The sequence below is a fragment of the Heliconius melpomene genome, chromosome 16, assembly GCF_056956725.1.
Source record: "Heliconius melpomene rosina isolate 202511_hmr_F chromosome 16, ASM5695672v1, whole genome shotgun sequence".
NCBI lineage: Eukaryota > Metazoa > Arthropoda > Insecta > Lepidoptera > Nymphalidae > Heliconius > Heliconius melpomene.
The window spans coordinates 7,434,106-7,454,130 of record NC_140404.1 but is presented as its reverse complement, the minus strand read 5'-3'; the positions used below and the strand labels follow the sequence as shown (position 1 = coordinate 7,454,130).

Here is a 20,025-nt window from a genome sequence, read left to right as displayed (position 1 = left end):
CCAGAAATAAAGCAACCGACATTTTATTTTTCCTTTCACAATTCAAATGTTTAAGGTAACATAATATACTAATAAAAAAAATATTTCAAGAATGCATATTTATTTTATAAAAATACATAGTTAATTAAAAAAGTGTTAGTTATTTGTTCAAGGAGAAACGGCTGAATAAATTTAAACAAATTTTAATTTATGGGTCATAATCAGAAAAGTGGACATTTTCGAATTCGTAACGTAACTGATAAGTAACAATACTGATAATGTTTGTTACGAAACTGATGTTATAAGGCATTATACACAACAAAATAAGAATATTATATGAATAAAACTATTGGTTTTTTTTATTTAATGAGACACAAATTAAAATTTTAAAGATTCAATCGTTGAATTAATAGATTATAAATGTAAGAAAACATAACAAAGTGACAATATTAACTATATAATAACGCTAGTTCGTAACGTAATAAACTTATATTTCTAGTTAGAAATCACAAAGTTAATGATAAAATTAAACCCACTTTAAAATATATCAAAATTTGAGTCGTTATCACGGGAATTAAGTTGAATTCTTTGTAAGTGTTTATTTCGCATATCTTCATTAATAGGATTGGTCTGTTTAAGACGTTCTCTATATCTTTTTTGTCTATCAGCATTTGACATAGGAGCCATGACGCTTACTGAAAATAAAAAATAGTTATCAATAGGTATTTAATAATATTTCATGTATATTGTCTAGTACAGAACCTATTTGTTTTTAAATAAAAGCCTCACCCGCTTGAGCTACATATTTATTAATGCACTATCTCCAGAGAAAAAAAAAATTACAAAATCACAACTAATTTCAGGAAGAATAAAAAAATGTTTTTAACTAAATCGGTTAAGCCGTTCTGAGATAAGCGTGCACAAACACATTAAACAAACAAGCAAACAGACAAAAAACCTAAAAATCATTATTTTTGGTTACTTCACGTTATCAAAAGTCACTAATTATTTTTTTCATATGCCAGCATTTTTTTTATATACATAATCTTCCTATGGTAACGTAATTATGAACTAGGCTTCATATTTTCTCAGTTCCGTTACGTAACGAAATATAACAAAATTGAGAATAAAATCTGAGAAATTCTAACCTTTTTAAATATTTGCTCATAAGCCACGTGTTGCATGTGCAAGCACTGAAGTTCTTTTTTGAGATTTTGTAAAAAGACGCAAATAACATAAACAAGAAAACGAAATTATAGAATACTTACCAAAATAAAAGCCGTTTATAACCCTGAGATGTAATTTCACGCATTCCCTCTAAAACATTTGAACCCCTCAACTGCTGCGAGAACACTACTGGTTGTAGTTACGACAGCATTGACTTTAAGAATTATGGTGCCACAATAAAAAATAATATTAAATATCATTCAAAATAATTGCGTTCATAATTTAATTGTACGTTACTAGCCCTGAGTAACAAAAAGACAATATTTTGGGACAAATTTACTTAACTAATATATACTATTTACTAAATAATATATCAATAAAAGTAGTTCTATTTAATATTATGCATAATGTAAAGTAATATAAACACATCTGAAATCAAATAAAACCATAAATATTCGTAACAAATCTATTTTTAAAAAGTAAAGTGGTGAATGGGACACGAAAAATTGTATGGAAGCATTTTGAAAGGATTTTTGCAACTAACAAAAAATACTATTATTAGCCATAATACATTTAAAATATTACAAAAATCTTTAAGTTAATAAGTAAATTTATCTTAAATGGCAAAATATTTAAGCTATCTTTAAAATTGTATTTTTAAAACGCATTCAAAGTAGCGGGACAAGAAAAGACACAAAATGGTCACTTTTTCTGATTATGACCCTTATATGTAACTCTTTAACCGGATTAATCGCGTATATTTAGTATTATATGTTTTTGGAAACCCGACGTTTAGAACACTTTACAATAATCCGTGATCACAGGCAAAGTAGAGTTTTAAAGAGTTTCATTTGAAAGGCGTAATAAATTAAATCAGCTTCACGCTGTATCCCGCACTCAGCAGGGTAGGCAGAACAGAACATAGTCTTAAAACACTCAGTTCCCCATTTTTCTGGAATTCTGCCGAATTCTGGTGGCACTGCGTGTGGCAGAACTTAACGCCGCGCTTTGCCTCAACACCAGGTGTAATAATTGCAAAAACAAAAATAAATATAAAAATAGACAATATTATTATATTCTCTGTAAAATAGCAGCCATTTTATATAATATACCTGAACTCCTAAATTTTAGAAAAAAAAACCAAAATCCATAATATCACAGCATGAGCAAATCATCATAGGCTATGATGGGTTGGGCCCAACGGAAACAATAATTACTACCGTCGCCAAGCCATCCTTCAAACGACCGGATATACTTCGACAGAGGACCAAATCTGTAATTTGGTGCTATATCCTGTTAGCAAGCAGTTAATGGATTCTGAGTTTTGGTATTTTAAATATTATTATGGTATGCACGTAATGTTTTATATTTCTTAATACTTAAATTTTTAGAAACATTTTTCATCGTATAATCCTAATAACTATTAAAAAGGTTTTAAATAATTGTAAAAAAAACAAGAACTTCTACTAAAACTAAACATAAAAAATAAATCTAATATTTCATTAAAATTGATGGATATATCGTAACGGATCGGTGTCTGTATTAACTGTCTGGAAGATATCTAAAAAAAAATTATATTGGTGGTATTTAATACCTTAAGAAAAAAAAATACTTTTTTAAAATTTTGTGCGTTCGTTTACACTAATCTGAGAAACGGCTTTATCGAATTTAATTGCACTATTACATTTTGGCAAGCTTCCTTTACCGATTAGTATTGCTTTGGCTTATAAATAAAAAAAGTTTTACCATTTTAAAGAACGTTATTCGACAAAATTGCTAGAAATAACTATTTTATAGAATGTTCCAAAACTTTAACTTTTCTATACCTATAGATTTGGATCCCGATTTCAAAAAGATATTATTATTAGAAAACGAAAGTAATGCAGATTAGTAAATTAACAATTAAGTGAAACAGGCGGGCGAAGCCGCGGACGGATCGCTAGTTATAAGCATAAAAAACATTCCAAATTGGATCGGGCTTAATTAGATATACATATATTTCATAGTAATAAGAAAAACTTTGTCAAATTAATATGCTGTCTTTTTTTGCATATCTAACTACTTATAATGAAACTAGTTACTCTAAAAAATATTATATAAAAACCACTTAAACGTCTACTTCCTATTTAAATTTTATTTATTTCACAACACATACTTTCACAACACTAACTTAGACTATATAAATCGTGTTGTTTAATTTCAACACATGCATACTACAACATAAAGCTCATTACGTTGCTTTTGATGAAGCAATAGCATCAGCTAAAGACCCTACGAATTAACCTTAACCTGATATGCCTACTTAAATAAAATACCCGCGTACTATTAAAATTAGTATATTTTTTTATAACGATATTTTTTTTCAGCTTGCATCTACTAACCCGCCCATAGCAGGGTAGCTTGAGGGAACCTTGGAACCTAATATTAAGACACTGTTCCCATTTCACTTTCATTGTCTTGAGTACGAATAGAACTCTAGAATAGAGTATAAACACTCTTTTGCCTGTTTAAATCTAGGTTAAGACGTTCTGAATATGTTTAAATGAAACTTAATTTTCTGTTTTTTAATTCATAATATTGTTATTAATATTGCTACTTTTCTTGCTGATAATTGTCAATATTACCACAATTGTTTTATAAATGTGGAAGTGAAATGTACGTGTTATTCAATGTTTAGAAAACTATTATTGAAGTAGTAGCTGAAAATACTGCCCTTTAGATTGCATCCGAATGGTAATTCTCTTACCGCAAATCGGAAGATCGAAAATTGCTTGGCACTGAAGGAAAATAAACATAATTCTTCTATGCTTATTATGTCATATTCTTGAACTAACTATAGACGTTAACGGTTTGTCGCATTCTTTATGCATAATGTACTAAGAATGTAATAAGAACAAAGCGCAATCCGAATTCGGCGGAAAGTGGGGAACGGAGTGTCGTAACACTAGGTTCCCTTGGCCCACCATGCTGTGTGCGGGATACAGCGTGAAACTGATTCAAAGTAAAAAGTAATTTCATTATTTAGAGCAACCTGTATATTTAGTGTTTTTTTTTCAATATGTAAGTTGATTTAAAATTTAAAGTTTTAAATAGTATTATAATTATATACAAAATTATACATTAAATACAAGTATGTAATTGGTGTTCAAACTTCACAATAACAATGTGTCTCTATTGTATATACTTAAATAAAATTATATTGCGAAATTATTTTACGTTTTTACTATATGAATATATCTTTATTTTAAAGTTATTTTAAAAGTATATTTAGTATTCATATTTATTTTATACACAAGGCTAACATCTTATAAAACACAAATCAAGTTTAATGACCATGATACAGCTTATGTGATGGTAGGTTATACAATATTATACAAAGTACTGGCATGCCGGTAACTCGTATGCTTAGTGCGATTATTGCTTCAATTTTTTTGCGTAACTCAACGCCGCATTGTCTCGTTACCAGGAGCGAGGAAATGAAAATATTTAATATTACATTTCTCGAATGGGAATCGAATCTACAAGCTGCCGCGTTTACAGCCGCCCCTGCGCCACGACTGGCATCGTAAGTTACCGGTATCAAAGAAAAATCTATTATAGTTGACAAGTTAGAGCATTCTTTACTTTTTGGCAACGACACAAAACTCATGGGAGTGCTGACAAATTGGTAAAAATCTCACAGCATGTACGCTCTCATATACCAACAAATTGGCAACTCTGAAAGGCTCTTGATATTTACATTTCCGTACGTTCGTGAGAACTAGCTATTTTCCTGTTCTTCGTCTTCATGTAAATACCCCCGTGATTTGGCGACCGATAGATAATTGGCTTACATTTGAATTGTTATATTTTTTTATCAGCTTCACGCTGTATCCTGCACGCAGAGTAGGGTGAACCTTAAACACCCCCTTCCCCATTTTTCGTTATATTCTGGAAGCATTGCGGGCTGAGTGTCTAATTTGAATGCCGCGTTCTTTTTTTTTAAAAAAAACTACTAGTAGTTTTATATATATCTAAGAAAATGACTACGACGCGAGTCGTTAGTCGTAACCTTGACTGCGTTTAATTATAATTGCATACACGGTAGACCCTCCCACGGGTTTATTACTTGCCGCTGTTATTATGCTACGATTGTTTCTTACAGCAATCGTTTTAACACTTATCGTCACGGAATCTTTGTAAATTGAAATAATATATGGCTCTAATTTTAATATTTTGTATTATTTGTACAAGGTGTGACTGTAACGTAATGGTTGTGGGTTCGATTTCCACTTGGGTTCATGGGCATAGGAAGAGGGGAGGCCGGGTGGGCTGCGCCCAACTGAGAATGGTCTGGAAAATATCTCCTAGATACGCGCATGCTCGGATTAATATTGTAATTTCTTCGCTCTGGTAGGTTCCGCTACTCAACAAATAATGCCTCGAAAATTCGACGAAAAATAGTAGTGTCTTAACACTAGGTTCCCCATTCTTGATATTATCATATTTTCTTTAAACTACTAACGTGATAATTTTTTTAAAAATATTTTTAATGTATAATAATATTTGTGGTATTACTAAGTTCTACGAACGAAGTCATTCAATAGTTCCATCAACTGTCGTAATTTCATGTGTAAATAAGAAAGCATTATATCCTAAGATATTATGAAATATATACATATTCATAAGAAAATATAAATGCTTCCTATATAGGGTTTGAGATATCGCAGTTAAAATAACGTAGATATTCTCCTTTTTTACCAAGTCCTCTGCTAAAAAGTTTAGGTGTTTGCTATACGAGACGTCTATTTTTGCATTTAGACTATATCAACATCCAATTTAGTTTATCTAACCTACTTAGTATGCAATCTCGGCGTGGCTTCTGTAAAACTTATTTATGACACAATCTATTATGAAACGCTATCTTTTGCCAAGTAAAATTTTCTTATTAATATACCTATTTGTATTTTATTAACTTCTCGCTGTATCAAGGAGGGAACCTGGAAAGCTAGTGTTGAAACACTTCGGTGCCATTTAGACACTTCCGTTCCTCACTTTCCGCCGAATTCTGGAGATATTTCGTATTCAACGGCCGAGGGGCAAATTAAAGCCTCCTTTACCTCATTACAGAGCAATAAATGAAAATATTAAATATTTCATTCTCTCGAATGGAAATCAAACCCACAACCTGTCGTACTTACAGTCGCACATTTGTGTCCCTGCGCCACGGCTGGCGCGAAACAATAGTAAAATTTTGATTGAGAAGTTAAAAAAAGCGTATTTAAACCTCAAAGTTTGAGTTCAAATTTTCCACCTGACATGTAGACTTTCTAAGACAAAATAACAAAAAAATACACAGTGAAACTTGTTTTTAAACGGTCTCTACACACTACGCAAATAAGAAGAATAAAGATAACAAGCCAACTGTGAAAGTGTATATGACCATATTCCAAAATAGGATTTACTTGAATACGAGTAAAAGTAGACAAATTATAAATTCTATCGAGATCTACATATTTTTTACTCCTATGTACTAAATCTACTTATAAAATAAAAATGAAACCTTAAGAAAATATTAGCAATATTAATAATAAAAAAATAAGCAATTATCTAAAAAACAACATATCTAAAAAAGTTACAATCTATCTATCTATCTATCTTTACATAAAGAGATAAGACAATCAACAACCAATCGTGGTCCGTGCAAAATGTTTCCTCGCGACCACGGACGCGTCATGCAGGTGGATTCGCGGCACTTTCACAGTACAGTGACAAATATAAAACTTTCTAAGCATTATTAACCGCCACACGACCGCGTAACAGATGTTGTTTACAAACTAACTGACTCGATGACCATTTTAACGTTATATTTAATTAAATTCTAAATTTTTTTTTAGGATATTATAACTAAGAATTGCTTTTTGTAGGGCAATGATCTCTAATTATTTTATTTAATTAGTCGAGATGACAATATATAATTAAGAATAAATTAAATAATTCAAAACAATAAAATTATTAAGAAAAATATTTATATTAAATATGTACAACGATATTTATTTCATGAAAAATAAGCTTTTCGTATTTTTTAAAGTGAAATATGAAAATAGTTTTAAAAAATGCATTATTCAGTTCAATTCTATTCTTTGTTTATTTTTATTATGACTTTTTCGTAGAGAAAACTACTTCGTTTTAAAACAATGCCCGTTCAAATTATAGTTTAAGGAATTTGAAATAAAAATATTTTCGTAGCGTTTTTGAGGTGCTTTTAGGGTTTAGACTTTTTCATTTTTATTTTTACCACTTCCGAGCAATTATGAATTGTTTAAATTATTAGCCAAAGTAAATGTTTTTTTTTTGTAACTTTGTAACAATTATGTTTTTTTTGTCCTGGTGGTATGTAAACTTAAGATATCTTGTATATGCTGTTTATTAGATTATAAATCTATGCATGATTAAAAAAAAAAGAAAAAATCCTATACATACATATATTATAAGCTTGCAATTCTCCGTCCTTTACTCCTCTTTATTATATAACAACCTATTAATATTCTGATTTATGAACCTAATGGTAATTGTCAATAATGAACTTGAGTCGGGTATGTTAATTTATGAGAACCTTAAAGCTTACCTTTCGTAATACAACCGACTTGACTTACAAGTGACATTTACTGTAATGTTAACACGAATTCACTCATTTCATATTTTGGAATGACTTCAAAATTAATAATTATATTTAATTTAATAACTAAAGACACGCTCGCGGCTTCGCCCGTTCAAATTACTCAATCAGTTATTTAATAGCATGATTAGACAAGAGTTATGTTTAAAGCACACTTATAATACGTTTCCAATGTGAAAATTATCGTAATTTCTATAAGAGTTCAATTGTTTTGAAAAAATAAAAGAACAATTTATTATTATATTATTTAAAGCTATTTTTGTTTTATATATAAATATTTTTACGAACTTTCCCCATATCATATATGTAAATAAATAATACCTTTATCATTTTAGGAGCTTTTCGCAATTGTTTTTCCTGTCCTCTTACTATAAAAATGTTTACAATAATTTATTTCCTTTATAATAACTAAGCCTAATTAATATCTTAGGCTATTACACAGTTAAAATAGCAAGCACAATCAAAATTCAGTGTCGTTGACATCACAAACAGACATACAAGTACAACATGTGTGAATCCATCCTATTATTTAAATGGAAATGTAAGTCAACCATGACGTTGGAATGCATGGGAGTGGCTTATCGACTCTACTCGGTCGCTCACGAATTCTTACTGGTATTGTATGCATTATGTTTTACGATTGTTTAGATGTTTAAGAATCCTTGAAGGATGAGACGTTTAACATTTAAAAATTAGGTTAATAGGATTTTTTTGTATTTGATTCTATTATATGTCCAGATTCCCATTTTTAGTTAGATCTAATAATAGGTGTAATTTGTGCCATGTAAAAATATTCCATAATTTTTTCTTTTTATTTTCAGGTAGGTACTATTAACACAAAGCGGAGTAGGTAAATTAAAATTGTATTTTTATTTTGTATATAATTTAAAGAATTTAAATGTTGGAATTCAACGTAGTTAAGGAAACTTACATACTATATACAAAACATATAAAAAAAACCCCAATCGGTGTTCTAATTTGCACCCATCACATTCAATAAGACTAAATAAAACTCTATTCGTACAAGAGTTTCCAAAATGCTTTTAAGTAAACATCCCGCTGTCACAGCTTGTTTTATCACCGCCTCATGCGGAGAGCTTCCAAATAGTACCACAAATAACTGATAATAAAACCAAGAATGTTTTTGTCTTAATGTTTCCTTTAGGAATGCTCCTTTTGAATAAAAGATTATTTTAGTCCCACTAAAATTAACATGTATGAATGGTGTCTAAATATATTTTAATTAATATAATTAATAAAAAAAAATCGCTGACGTGGGCATGAAAGCCGCTATGCTGAAATGGGACTGGGCCGGACACGTCTGCCGCATGCCTGAAGAGTCTTGGGCGAAATCATCTACCAGATGGATTCCAAGCTCTAAAAAGAGAATCGGCAGACCAAAACGGAGATGGCGGGACAAGCTGGACTATTATAGGCCTGACTGGTGCTCAATAGCCCTAAATAGACCGGGATGGAAGAAGTGGAGAGAGGCCTTTGCCCAACAATGGGATGGTGTAGCCTAGGGAAAAAAAAGAAAAAAAAAATTAATAAGAAAAAAAAACAGTTTCTCGTTATATCTCGCACACAGAAGGCTGCGATACATTTTGACGCCACCGAATTCTGGAGCCATTGCATGTTGAGTAGCGGGACTCAACGCCGCGGTTTGCCTCGACACCAGAGCCAAGAAATGAAAATATTAAATATTTAATTTCCTCGAAAGGGAATCGACCCGACAGCCAGTCATTACAGTCACATACTTGAGCCCCTGCGCCACGACTGGTAATTAATAAGAAACGAGTAATTATAACTTATAATTAGCTATGAATTAATTACGGCTTATTAACTGTAGAAATGCAAAGACATAAATTTACTATATTTCAACATTATTACATATTATACTTATATTAAGCTAGCGCCCCCCGTGCGGCTTCGCCCGCTTGTACCTAACCAATACTTTAACTAATATTATTTTTTTAACATTATATCATTTCAGAAACATAATATTATTTTAGTCTTTTTTGTTGGCTTAAAGTAAAATGGCTTAAAGCCATGCTATTTATTTATTTTTGTATAATATATACATATATATCAATTTATATGATTGTAAATAGTTATTTAGAAACTATAAAGACACATGTAGTATTATCGACAATAACCGGTTATTACACGGTGCTTGACGCCGCGGTGATCGATGTTCAAAAAAGCGTGCTGCAATAAGTAGTAGAATTCCTGCAACTAATAAATTCTATAGTAAATTGTTTGTTTTTATATTGTAATATATTAACTTTTCTTTAATTTCTTTATTCTCGATTTACATATCGAAAGAGATTAAAAAAGATTTCTCAATATGCCACCAAAATTTAAAATATACACACATTTGTGGAATTGGAACTCTCAGTCACAATAATAATAGTCAAGCCTAAGTTATTATTTTAAATAATATAACATGCTTTTAACCGTTTATTAATATTCATACAATCGTAAATTTCATATTCTTCTATTTTAATGTTTATTGACTTTCTAAATATAATGATTAATCTTATACCAGTTGTATAACTATCTACTGGCAACTGTTATATAATCAATTTTCTATAATATAAATCAACTTTTAACTTTTGTCCCTTCACTTTCACCAAAGGTCAATTCGGTTCTGATTATTTAAATTCTGTCATATAAATTTTATATTAATTTCTATAAAAATGCATAGAAAATAATATATAGGTACATATACCCTAAAATATTTAAGTTATAATAAATAATATCAAAATCAAATTAGCTTCATGCTATATCCGCACACAGCAGGGTAAGTATGGGGAGCCCAGAGTTAAGACACTCCGTTCCCCACTTTCCACCTAATTCTGGAAACACTGTGTGTTGAGTTGGGAAACACACACATATTCACTTATATTTTAAACAGAGTTAACGAACAAAAAAAAAAAGAAAAAGCAACACAAAAAAACATCTTAAATACTTAAAAGTTAAAACGATACGAACAAAATGGCTTCCACTTACCGTTTACAATATACGTCGACGTCAACTACACAATAACTACATTAGGCCCGTACACACATATGTACACACGAGCTATAAAGTTTGGCCTCATTTCCTCCCATTCTTCGCTACGCCTCCTCAGGACAATTACCTTGGAAGGTCGACGATCGGATGTTTACCCGAGATTAAGAGATATGGAACGATTGAGTACTAACATGTCGTTTGTAATAGTTGTAATTGATTAAATGGTTAGAATAATGTTAATTTTAATGGTTTTTGTAACTTAATGATATAATAATATGTTAGTTTTTTTTTGAGATACAAAGGAATAATAGAAATACGTTTACTTTGGATAAAAAGTGGATAGCGAGGATAAAAGGGAAATTCCCCTAGCTAGGATCGAAAACTCTTCAATAGACGTCTCTCTGCATTTTTTTTTTTTTTATGGAAAAAGGACAAGGCAAACGAGCGTTCGGGTTACCTGATGATGATCACCGCCGCCCACGACCCCGTGCAGCACCAGAGGAGCTACAGGTGCGTTGCCGGCCTTTGAGGTGGAGATAGACGCGCTTTTTGAAGGTACCCATATCGTACCGACCTGGAAACACTGCCGCGGGTAGGCTATTCCACAGTTCGGTGGCGCGTGGAATGAAATTCCTACGAAACCGCACAGTAGTGGAGTGCCACGCATCCAGATGGTGTGGATGATATTTAAGTTTGTGACGTGCTGTGCGGTTAGAAAATCCGGCGGCAGGTAACAGGTCAAACAGTTCTTCAGAACACTCACCATGATAAATGCGATAGAGAACGCACAGCGAAGAGACGTCTCTACGCAGAGCCAAAGTGTCATTGCATGCATTTTCTCTACTTGTACTTTGTCCCGCAAAATGAAATGAATATGTGAAAATAAGGAGAATTTTAATTAAAAAAAAACCATTTAACATAAAATAAAAAATCGAATTCGATAAGCACTATTTAATTTGATTAAATCGTATAACAATTGTTCTATGTATATAGTCGAATGTAACGAATTTTCATTCAGTCTTCACTCTGGCTCTCTTTTTAATCTGAACGTGACCAGAATACGTTAGCGTTACACAAACTACAGCCGCACTGATTTCAGTAAAACATTCTGAAAATAAAAGCTTGTTTCATTTTGAAAAAGCGAATTTAAAGGACACTACAGTTTTGATGACATACTTTAATCACTGCGAACGGGAGTTCTGTGAGTATTTTTATCTATGAAAAAAAAAGCTTTACCCTGAATCCTGCATATAGTAGAGCAGGCAAAAGGAACCTAGTGTTAACCTAGTTTTTTATCTATGAAATATTTTTTTATAATAAAATATCAATCATAGCACAAAAATCATGTTTAAAGAGACAGAAAATTGAAAGGAAATCTATAATTAATAAACTTTTTTTGCTCTGCTCTAAATATCTGTCAAATATAAAAAATAAATATAGATAGACAAATTCATATGATGAAACCATTCAATAAAAATACTTCTACGATAAGAACTGAACTTATTTACTCTAATATTAACCATAACACTTTGAACTGAACTATAAACCTGCTGTTAAATATTTATACAATATTTAACTTTTCCATTCGCGTATATTTCAATGTCCACTCCGTTCCGATACTTTCTTGACTTTCACTTGACACCCGCGACATGGACTCTACAAACAAACAATAGAGACGTCATGCAATAAAATACGCCCTGATATCTTTACAACAGAAGCAATTCTATTTTATTATTTATTTTAAAACAAACCCAAAATAGTATATTTACAGCAAATAAATACTCAAAAATTGGTGTTTGGTGGCGCAGTGGCCCAGGCGTGTGACTGTAAACGTGGGGGTTGTAGGTTTGATCGTCACTTGAGAGAATGACTTATTATGTATTTATATTAATTAAAGAGTTCCATCTCTCAAAAAGCAATGCTGCAACATTTTGGCGGACAGTAGGGAACGGAGTGCCCTAACACTATGTGCTACACGCAGCATACAGCGCGAAGCTGAAAAAAAATCAGCTCTTTCTTAATAAAATCGTAGTCTAGGCTTTTGATCAATATTAAAAGGATTTTAAAATAATAAAAAATATTGATATATATAGAAAGTAAAATTAAAAAGTCTATGAAGTAGAGAGTTATGTAATATAATAATTATGATATACTTATCAAGTGCATGGTGTCACAATAACACAATACGAGTGTAAAACATTTTAATGCATATCGTACGAGGACGCGTAGGCTGTGGCGTGCTCTATGCATATCAATATCTGTCAAGTTGGTATTTCGATGTGGTCTAAGGTATAAGAGGCTTTTTTTTTAGCTTTACGCTCTATCACATAGCAGGGTAAGTAGAAGGAACCTGGGAACTTAGTGTTAAGACAATTCGTTCTCATTAAGAAACTTCTATTCATCCTATTTTTGCCGAATTCTCGAGGCAATGCGTGTTGAGTGCGGAACTGAACACTGAAATTATTATATAATTTGTGTATGCCTATTTGTATTTTTTACTTTACATTTTATTATTTTAATTTTAAAATTGTACTTGTGCAAATTATCTAGTTCTGTTCTAGTGAGTATAAAGCTAGATACTTCAGCACATGTTTATTATAGTTACAATATATAAAAGAAAAATAAATTCTTGCTTGCATAATCTTATAATAAATAGTATTATTAAAGATTATATCTACGATTAAAATGTTTGTACATATACATATATTATTTTACTTATATTCAAAAAAATATTAATTGTTGTAGAACTTAGTGATGTAAAACTACAACAAAATCATATTATACAATATCTGAAGAAGTTCATAAAATCTTAATTTTGAAGAAAGACATTTTATAATATTAAAATACGATGTCTACCTATATAAAAACATAGTCATAAAAAAAACACTTTAAAAATTATATTTTCAATATTTTTGGACCACACGCGACAGTAGCGTTATAAGGAAAGCGTTGGGCAACGGTGGTTCGTCTACATTGAAATAAATCGCAACATTGACTTCGTTGACAAAACCTGTAATAATCGGGCTTGGGTACGAGGACCAAAAAAAAACCTGAAACAAAGTCCTTAGAGGCTTGCGCGACAGATCAGGTCACTGCAGGACAGGAAATGAATGAGGTATTTAATATTTTGCAAAGCACGGCGTTGAGTACCGTCATTCAACAGGCAATGCCTTCAGAGTTGCGGAAAATGGAGAACGGCTTAGATGTGTTAATAAAAATAAAGTGCTTAATAAATTATACTCAAAGCCTTAGTTTTCACCTCTGCTATTAGTAAATAACACTAACAATATACATTTTACTAAATGACAATATTAAATATTTCATTTTCTCGAATGGGAATCGATCCCAAAACCTGTTACGTTTACAGTCACACTTCGTACCTCTGTCCTAGTGGCCTCAACTAACTGACTGACTGATTTTACATCAAATATAAAACCTTAAATTTGTTCAAAAAATATCCTTTAATTGAGTATTAATGATTTAAGAATAGCAATGAGTAAGAGGCAGATATAGCACAACACTACGAACAATAAAACAATGAACAACAACCAATAATAGCTTATTCAAAGAGAAGTATTGTTTCAGTTCATCAATTCTGTATTGAAGATATTAAGAAAATAAAAATTGAATTATTCATCTAGCAAACACTATCATATATTTTGGTTCACACATAGCAAGGTAGGCAGAGGGAACCTGGGAACCTAGTGTTACAACACTGCACCACGATGGTATTAAATTTCGCATTAGGTATATTTTACTCGTATCTTGAAGTAAATATAGTGATTAAATTAAGACTGAACATTAGTTATAGTAATTAAACAAGTCCACTGGGCAGGCACAAGGGTGTGACTGTAACGCGACGGTTATAGGTTCAATCTCCACTCGAGGAAATGAATTAATATTTTAATTTTTTCCCTATGCTATCAATGCAAAAGCTCGCCATAGAGTTCCACCACACAATACGCAATGCCTCGATTAATTCAGCGGAAAGTGAAGAAAGGGAAGTGAGAGTGTTTTAACACTATGTTCCCTCTGTCAACCCTACTGTGTGCGGGATACAGCGTGAAGCTGATTTAGCACTTGGCAAATAAAATGAGATATCATGTTTACGTATCAACCACCATCAGCACTTACCAAGAATTGCGAAGTTCAAAATATCCTCGAGTCATTTTAAGTGAGAAAAGAAAATAAAAGCGGTGTAGTTAGCTGGAGTCTAGTCATGTTCAGCTAAATTTAACACCTTCTTTATAGCTTACCAACTCTGGTTTAGTACTAGAGGTTTTATCGTACGAACCGGTTGTAAAATTAAATGTGAGTATTTTAAAACACATATAAGTATTTTTTAAATTAAAATTCTACTTGTTAGTTGCAAAATATATGTTTTATTTAAATGTTTTAAATGTAAATTAAGTTGTAAGTTAAGATATTTCATAATTTTCCTTTCTATTTTACCTCGTATTGCTGCTATCTAAGATAAGTGTGCTAGTCTTTTTAAGCATCTCATTAACATTAGTTACTATTTAATATCTTTTATTTTATTTTAATTGTTAACACATTATACCATAATTCTGATATATATTGTAAAATACACTTCGCGCAAAATTTCAGTGGTCGTCATAGAGCAATAGGACAATGTCAAACTATAAAAGCCATGATCGTGGGTTCGATTACCACTCAAAGGAATCAGACTATAATATTATACATAATTAATGAATTGTTTTAATTCCCGCTGTGATAGAAAAAACGTGGCGTTAAGTTCCGCCACTCAACATGCAATGTTTCGAAAATTGGACGGAAAATGGTAAACGGAGAAATTAGCACTAAATTTTCTGTCTATCGTGCTATGCGCGAAAAAACGTGAAGCTGATATTATATTTGATATATTTAAGAACGTAATATAATTTTAAAAAAATCAGAAGACAATTTGAAAAAGTTAAACTTAAATTATTTCACGCTGGGCACCTGCACGTTTAGAAAACTCCACAAAAACCCAAAACAGTAAGCTTCCAAATGACTAAAACATTTCAAGGCTCATTAAATTTCACGCGAAATTTTATCATATAAGATCGCGTATCAGTTTATAATCGCTGAAATCCAACCACGTGTTCTAGAGAAGGGGACTTATCATATTTCATATTTCATGTACAAATCCCTTACAAGTACTAACATGGATTGTGAAATATTGCCTTATATGCTGTGAATTTACTGATATCTTATTGCATTTGTATGCATTCCGATATTGGCTTTACTGACGGAATGGTTTTTTTTTATTTACAGATCAAATAATGTGGATTTCGTTAGATTTAGAAACGTTTAGGTATTAGAGTTAAATTAATATTATTTTTTATGAGTTTGCTTAAAAAATGTCTACTGTAGATACTGTCTGTAGTGATTAATAAGTTATCATGGAATCGCGTTCTCTTTTTTCCACTCAATTTGGGGGTTGACTCAATTTTGGGGGTTGGGGGGTCACTCAATTTAGACATATATTTTTCTGCGTAGAATATCGAACTCATAATCGTCATGTGTACATTAAGACGCTGTCCAGAATCGCTACAACTAACTTATGCTAAGACTTTGCCTGATTTCTTATTACTTAGCTGAACTGTTATGGTTCTACATCAGCGCTAGTGTTGGATATTAATTATAATCCATATCCTGTCTTGATAGCTATATAACAAAGAAATTCTCATTTAAAATAGTAATACTTCCGTAGATATGCCAGTTCAAAAAGATAAAGAGACCAACAGACCAATAAACAATTTTAAAATCATAAATTTATATTCTTTAGATATTTTTACTTCTCTCTAAATATTTTTTTATTAAAATACACACTTACATACATATTTTTCATATAATATTCAATAAAAAACTTAAACGGAAACTTATGCCGCAATTACTGCCTAAAAGTACTAAATATAATTTTGTTCTATATTTTTTTCCTCTCACCATAAATAGGCACTCAGTAAGTATACACTGTAAGTAAGAACAAGTTGCCTTCGTTAGTAGTTTGCCCTGAATCAACTTGACTGACACCGTAATATCTAATCGAGAAAAAACTTACATTCCTGACTTCTTGTTGCCATTAGCGTAACGAAAGCTATCGGATACAGACTAATTAAATAATTCCATATATTATAGAATAAAAAGATTAGGAATTATAATGTTGTAATAAGATACTTTTTTTGTTATGCTTTTATAACATTCATTCATCTCGTTTCTTTACTCTACATTCAAAAGTTTCTTTACTCTACATTCAATTTTTTTTCTTAATTAAGATTGTAAATTCTAGAGGCATTATTTAAAGATTAAATTTATTATTGAATGTATTAATTAAATGTATTAAGATTATATTACCAAATAATATAAGAAATAAGATATTTTTTCAATTTAATTAAAAATCTAGTAAATTTTTTTTTGCAATAATGTTCCATAATTTACTAAAAGTATTTCGTTTTCTAATTAAATATCTCATATATATAAATTTAACATGTGAAACAAATACGTAAACGTATGTAAATAAAAACGTATTACTTCGTAAAAATTTGGCCATGAACTTCTCTACACTTCTTAGAAGTATAAAGAAACAATGGACAATGAAACTTTACCCACGTTTTTATCGAACGATCGTCGCATCATGTCGTGATAACGATCGCTATTATATCTTAAGTTCTACGTTAATTATTTTAACACTTACTCCTAAGATGATAATGATAAAGAAAATTATGTAAAAATTATTTTGGTTATTTAATAAATTGGTGGTCTTGAGGCCAGCCGTAGCGCAGAAGCACAAGCGCGTGCCTGTGAACGCCACAGGTTGTGAGTTCGAGTCCCATTCGAGGAAGTTAAATATTCAATATTTTCGTTTTTTCGCTGTGGCGTCTTAACTAATTGAATTGAACGTTCACGCATATATTTCCGTTCTCCAATTAAAGATATAAGAACATTAATTAATAATATTTAAATCAGCTTTACGCTCTATCCCGCACACAGCTGGGAGGGAACGTCGTGATAAGATACTCCGTTCTCCACTTTCCGTCGAATTCTGAAGGCATTGCGTGTTGGCGGAACTCAACGTCGCGTTTTGTCTCGACAACAGAATATCTCGACGGCAAAATATAAATTTAAATAAATATTTCCTTTCCTCGAGTGGGGATCAAACCCACACCCAGTCGATTTTGAAGCACACTTGTGCCCCGAATAAAAATATATTATGTATATTCTATGTCATAAAATGTAAACAACCGGTTCTGCTTTCTCTTGCTTTAATTATAAAATTATAGTGTTTTTTTACATGTTAGCAGTTAACAAGGCTTGAGGCTTATAATTTTAAATATTTATATTATCATTACTAATTATATCATAGAGAATTCTAATATTTAAAGTAATTCAACATATTCCAATAACTAAACCAAAGTTCCATATACAAGTACTTTAGTACAAAATGTTGGTTCTAGAAAATGTAAGCTTACACCGTTATACTCTTTAAAGCGAGACGTAGCAAGTTATACTCGATTACTCGTACGATATTTTTACTATGAATTATTTAAAAACATAAGAAAACAGATGTCAATCATGAATAAAACAAATTAAACAAGTGTATGGAAGTAGTTTATTTAATTTAGATATCAAGGAACTGCAAATCTAATTGACAGTAATATAAATATTATTATTTAGAGGCCAGTCGTGGCGCAGAGGAGCAAGGGTGCAGTAAGGTAGCATCTGACTGTACGAACGTGATAGTGAGTTCGATTTCCATTCAAAGCAATAAATTATTTTGATTTATCCTAACTGTTAAGGAGAAATATGGCGTTGGGTTTGACATTCAACCCGAAATTTATTCAATTATGGGCGAAAATTGGATAATCCGTACAGAAGTAAAGCTGAAAAAAAGTATAAATTATAATAATAATTAAATTTTAATCTTACAACTACGTTATGCTAATTATTAATATCTATAGTTACAATCTTTACAAATATTTCTAAATAATAACGTAATCGTATAACAATTAATATAGTAAAATACTCGTATATAATAACTTTCCGCTTAAGAAAGCGCGAAACTGTTTTTGTTCGTTTTAGCATTGTAGAGAAAGTGCAAGTGTTTGTTCCTTTTGGCTGACTTAAGTAGATTTGAAATATTTAAATATTTCAAATAATTCTTTTGATTGTTATCTAAAAACAATAATACTACAAATATAGTGTAACAGATTCACGCTATAAACCTAGTTCCACTCTGTTCCCCATTTTCCGCCGTATTCTAGAGACATTGCGTTTTGAGTGGCGGAACTCAACGCCGCGCTTTGCGAACACCAGAGCTAAGAAATGAATATATAAATTTGAATAAATATTCCATTTCCCCGAGTGAGGATCGAACCCATAACTGTATTGTAAGAAAAATATAAATAAACACGATATTTAAAAGATGGTGATTATTGTGATTGGTTGAACGACTTTTAATTAAAATCTTAGCTCTAGATTTATATAAATTAATTTGTAATAGAAAAGGATCTTATATTAACAATTACAATAAGCCATTTGGTTTAACCGTAAATTTACGCGATTACTCCGATCTACTTATTGTTCTTTTGTCATCTTTAAACACGGAATAGAATACCTAGTAAAAAATATTCAATTTCAATTGAGTTTTTCATTTAAATGCTATTAAGAAGACTTTTTGAAAGATGTTTTGTAAAATCAACTATGCAAGACGTTAGAAAGATTTTAAGCATATTTTTTTTAGTTCCATGGTGTAGCCCGCAAATAGCAAAGTACGCAGATGGAACCTGTGAACCTAGTGTTAAAACACTTCCGTTCTTTATTTTGCACCGAATTCTAAAGACATTGCGTGTTGAGTAGCGGAACTAAACGCCGCGTTTTATCTCATTACCAGAGCGAGAAAATGAAAATATTAAATATTTCAAATCCTCGAATAGGTATCGAACCCACACCTTTTACTTTACAAAAAAATATTATAAAATTACCGACTGTTGAAAGTATTAGAGTGTAGTACATTCTACAAAAACAAATTTAACAAAAACAATAGCTAAACAGCCAATGTTATGTTTGTTAAAACCACACCAGAATAGCATGAAACCGCGAACTCGCAAGCGAAATAATTTAAAGTTAAAATACCAACGTAACGTTTAAAATTTATTAGTTATATATTTCATACAAAACAAAAATATGTGCGTTTCGTTAATCCT

General features: G+C 31.1%; 1 protein-coding gene across 1 annotated transcript in view; it reads left to right on the top strand.

Annotated features, from left to right (window-relative positions):
* Positions 1 to 20,025, top strand: part of LOC146530879 (uncharacterized) — a 50,520-nt gene that overhangs the window by 24,365 nt on the left and 6,130 nt on the right. The window lies entirely within an intron of this gene.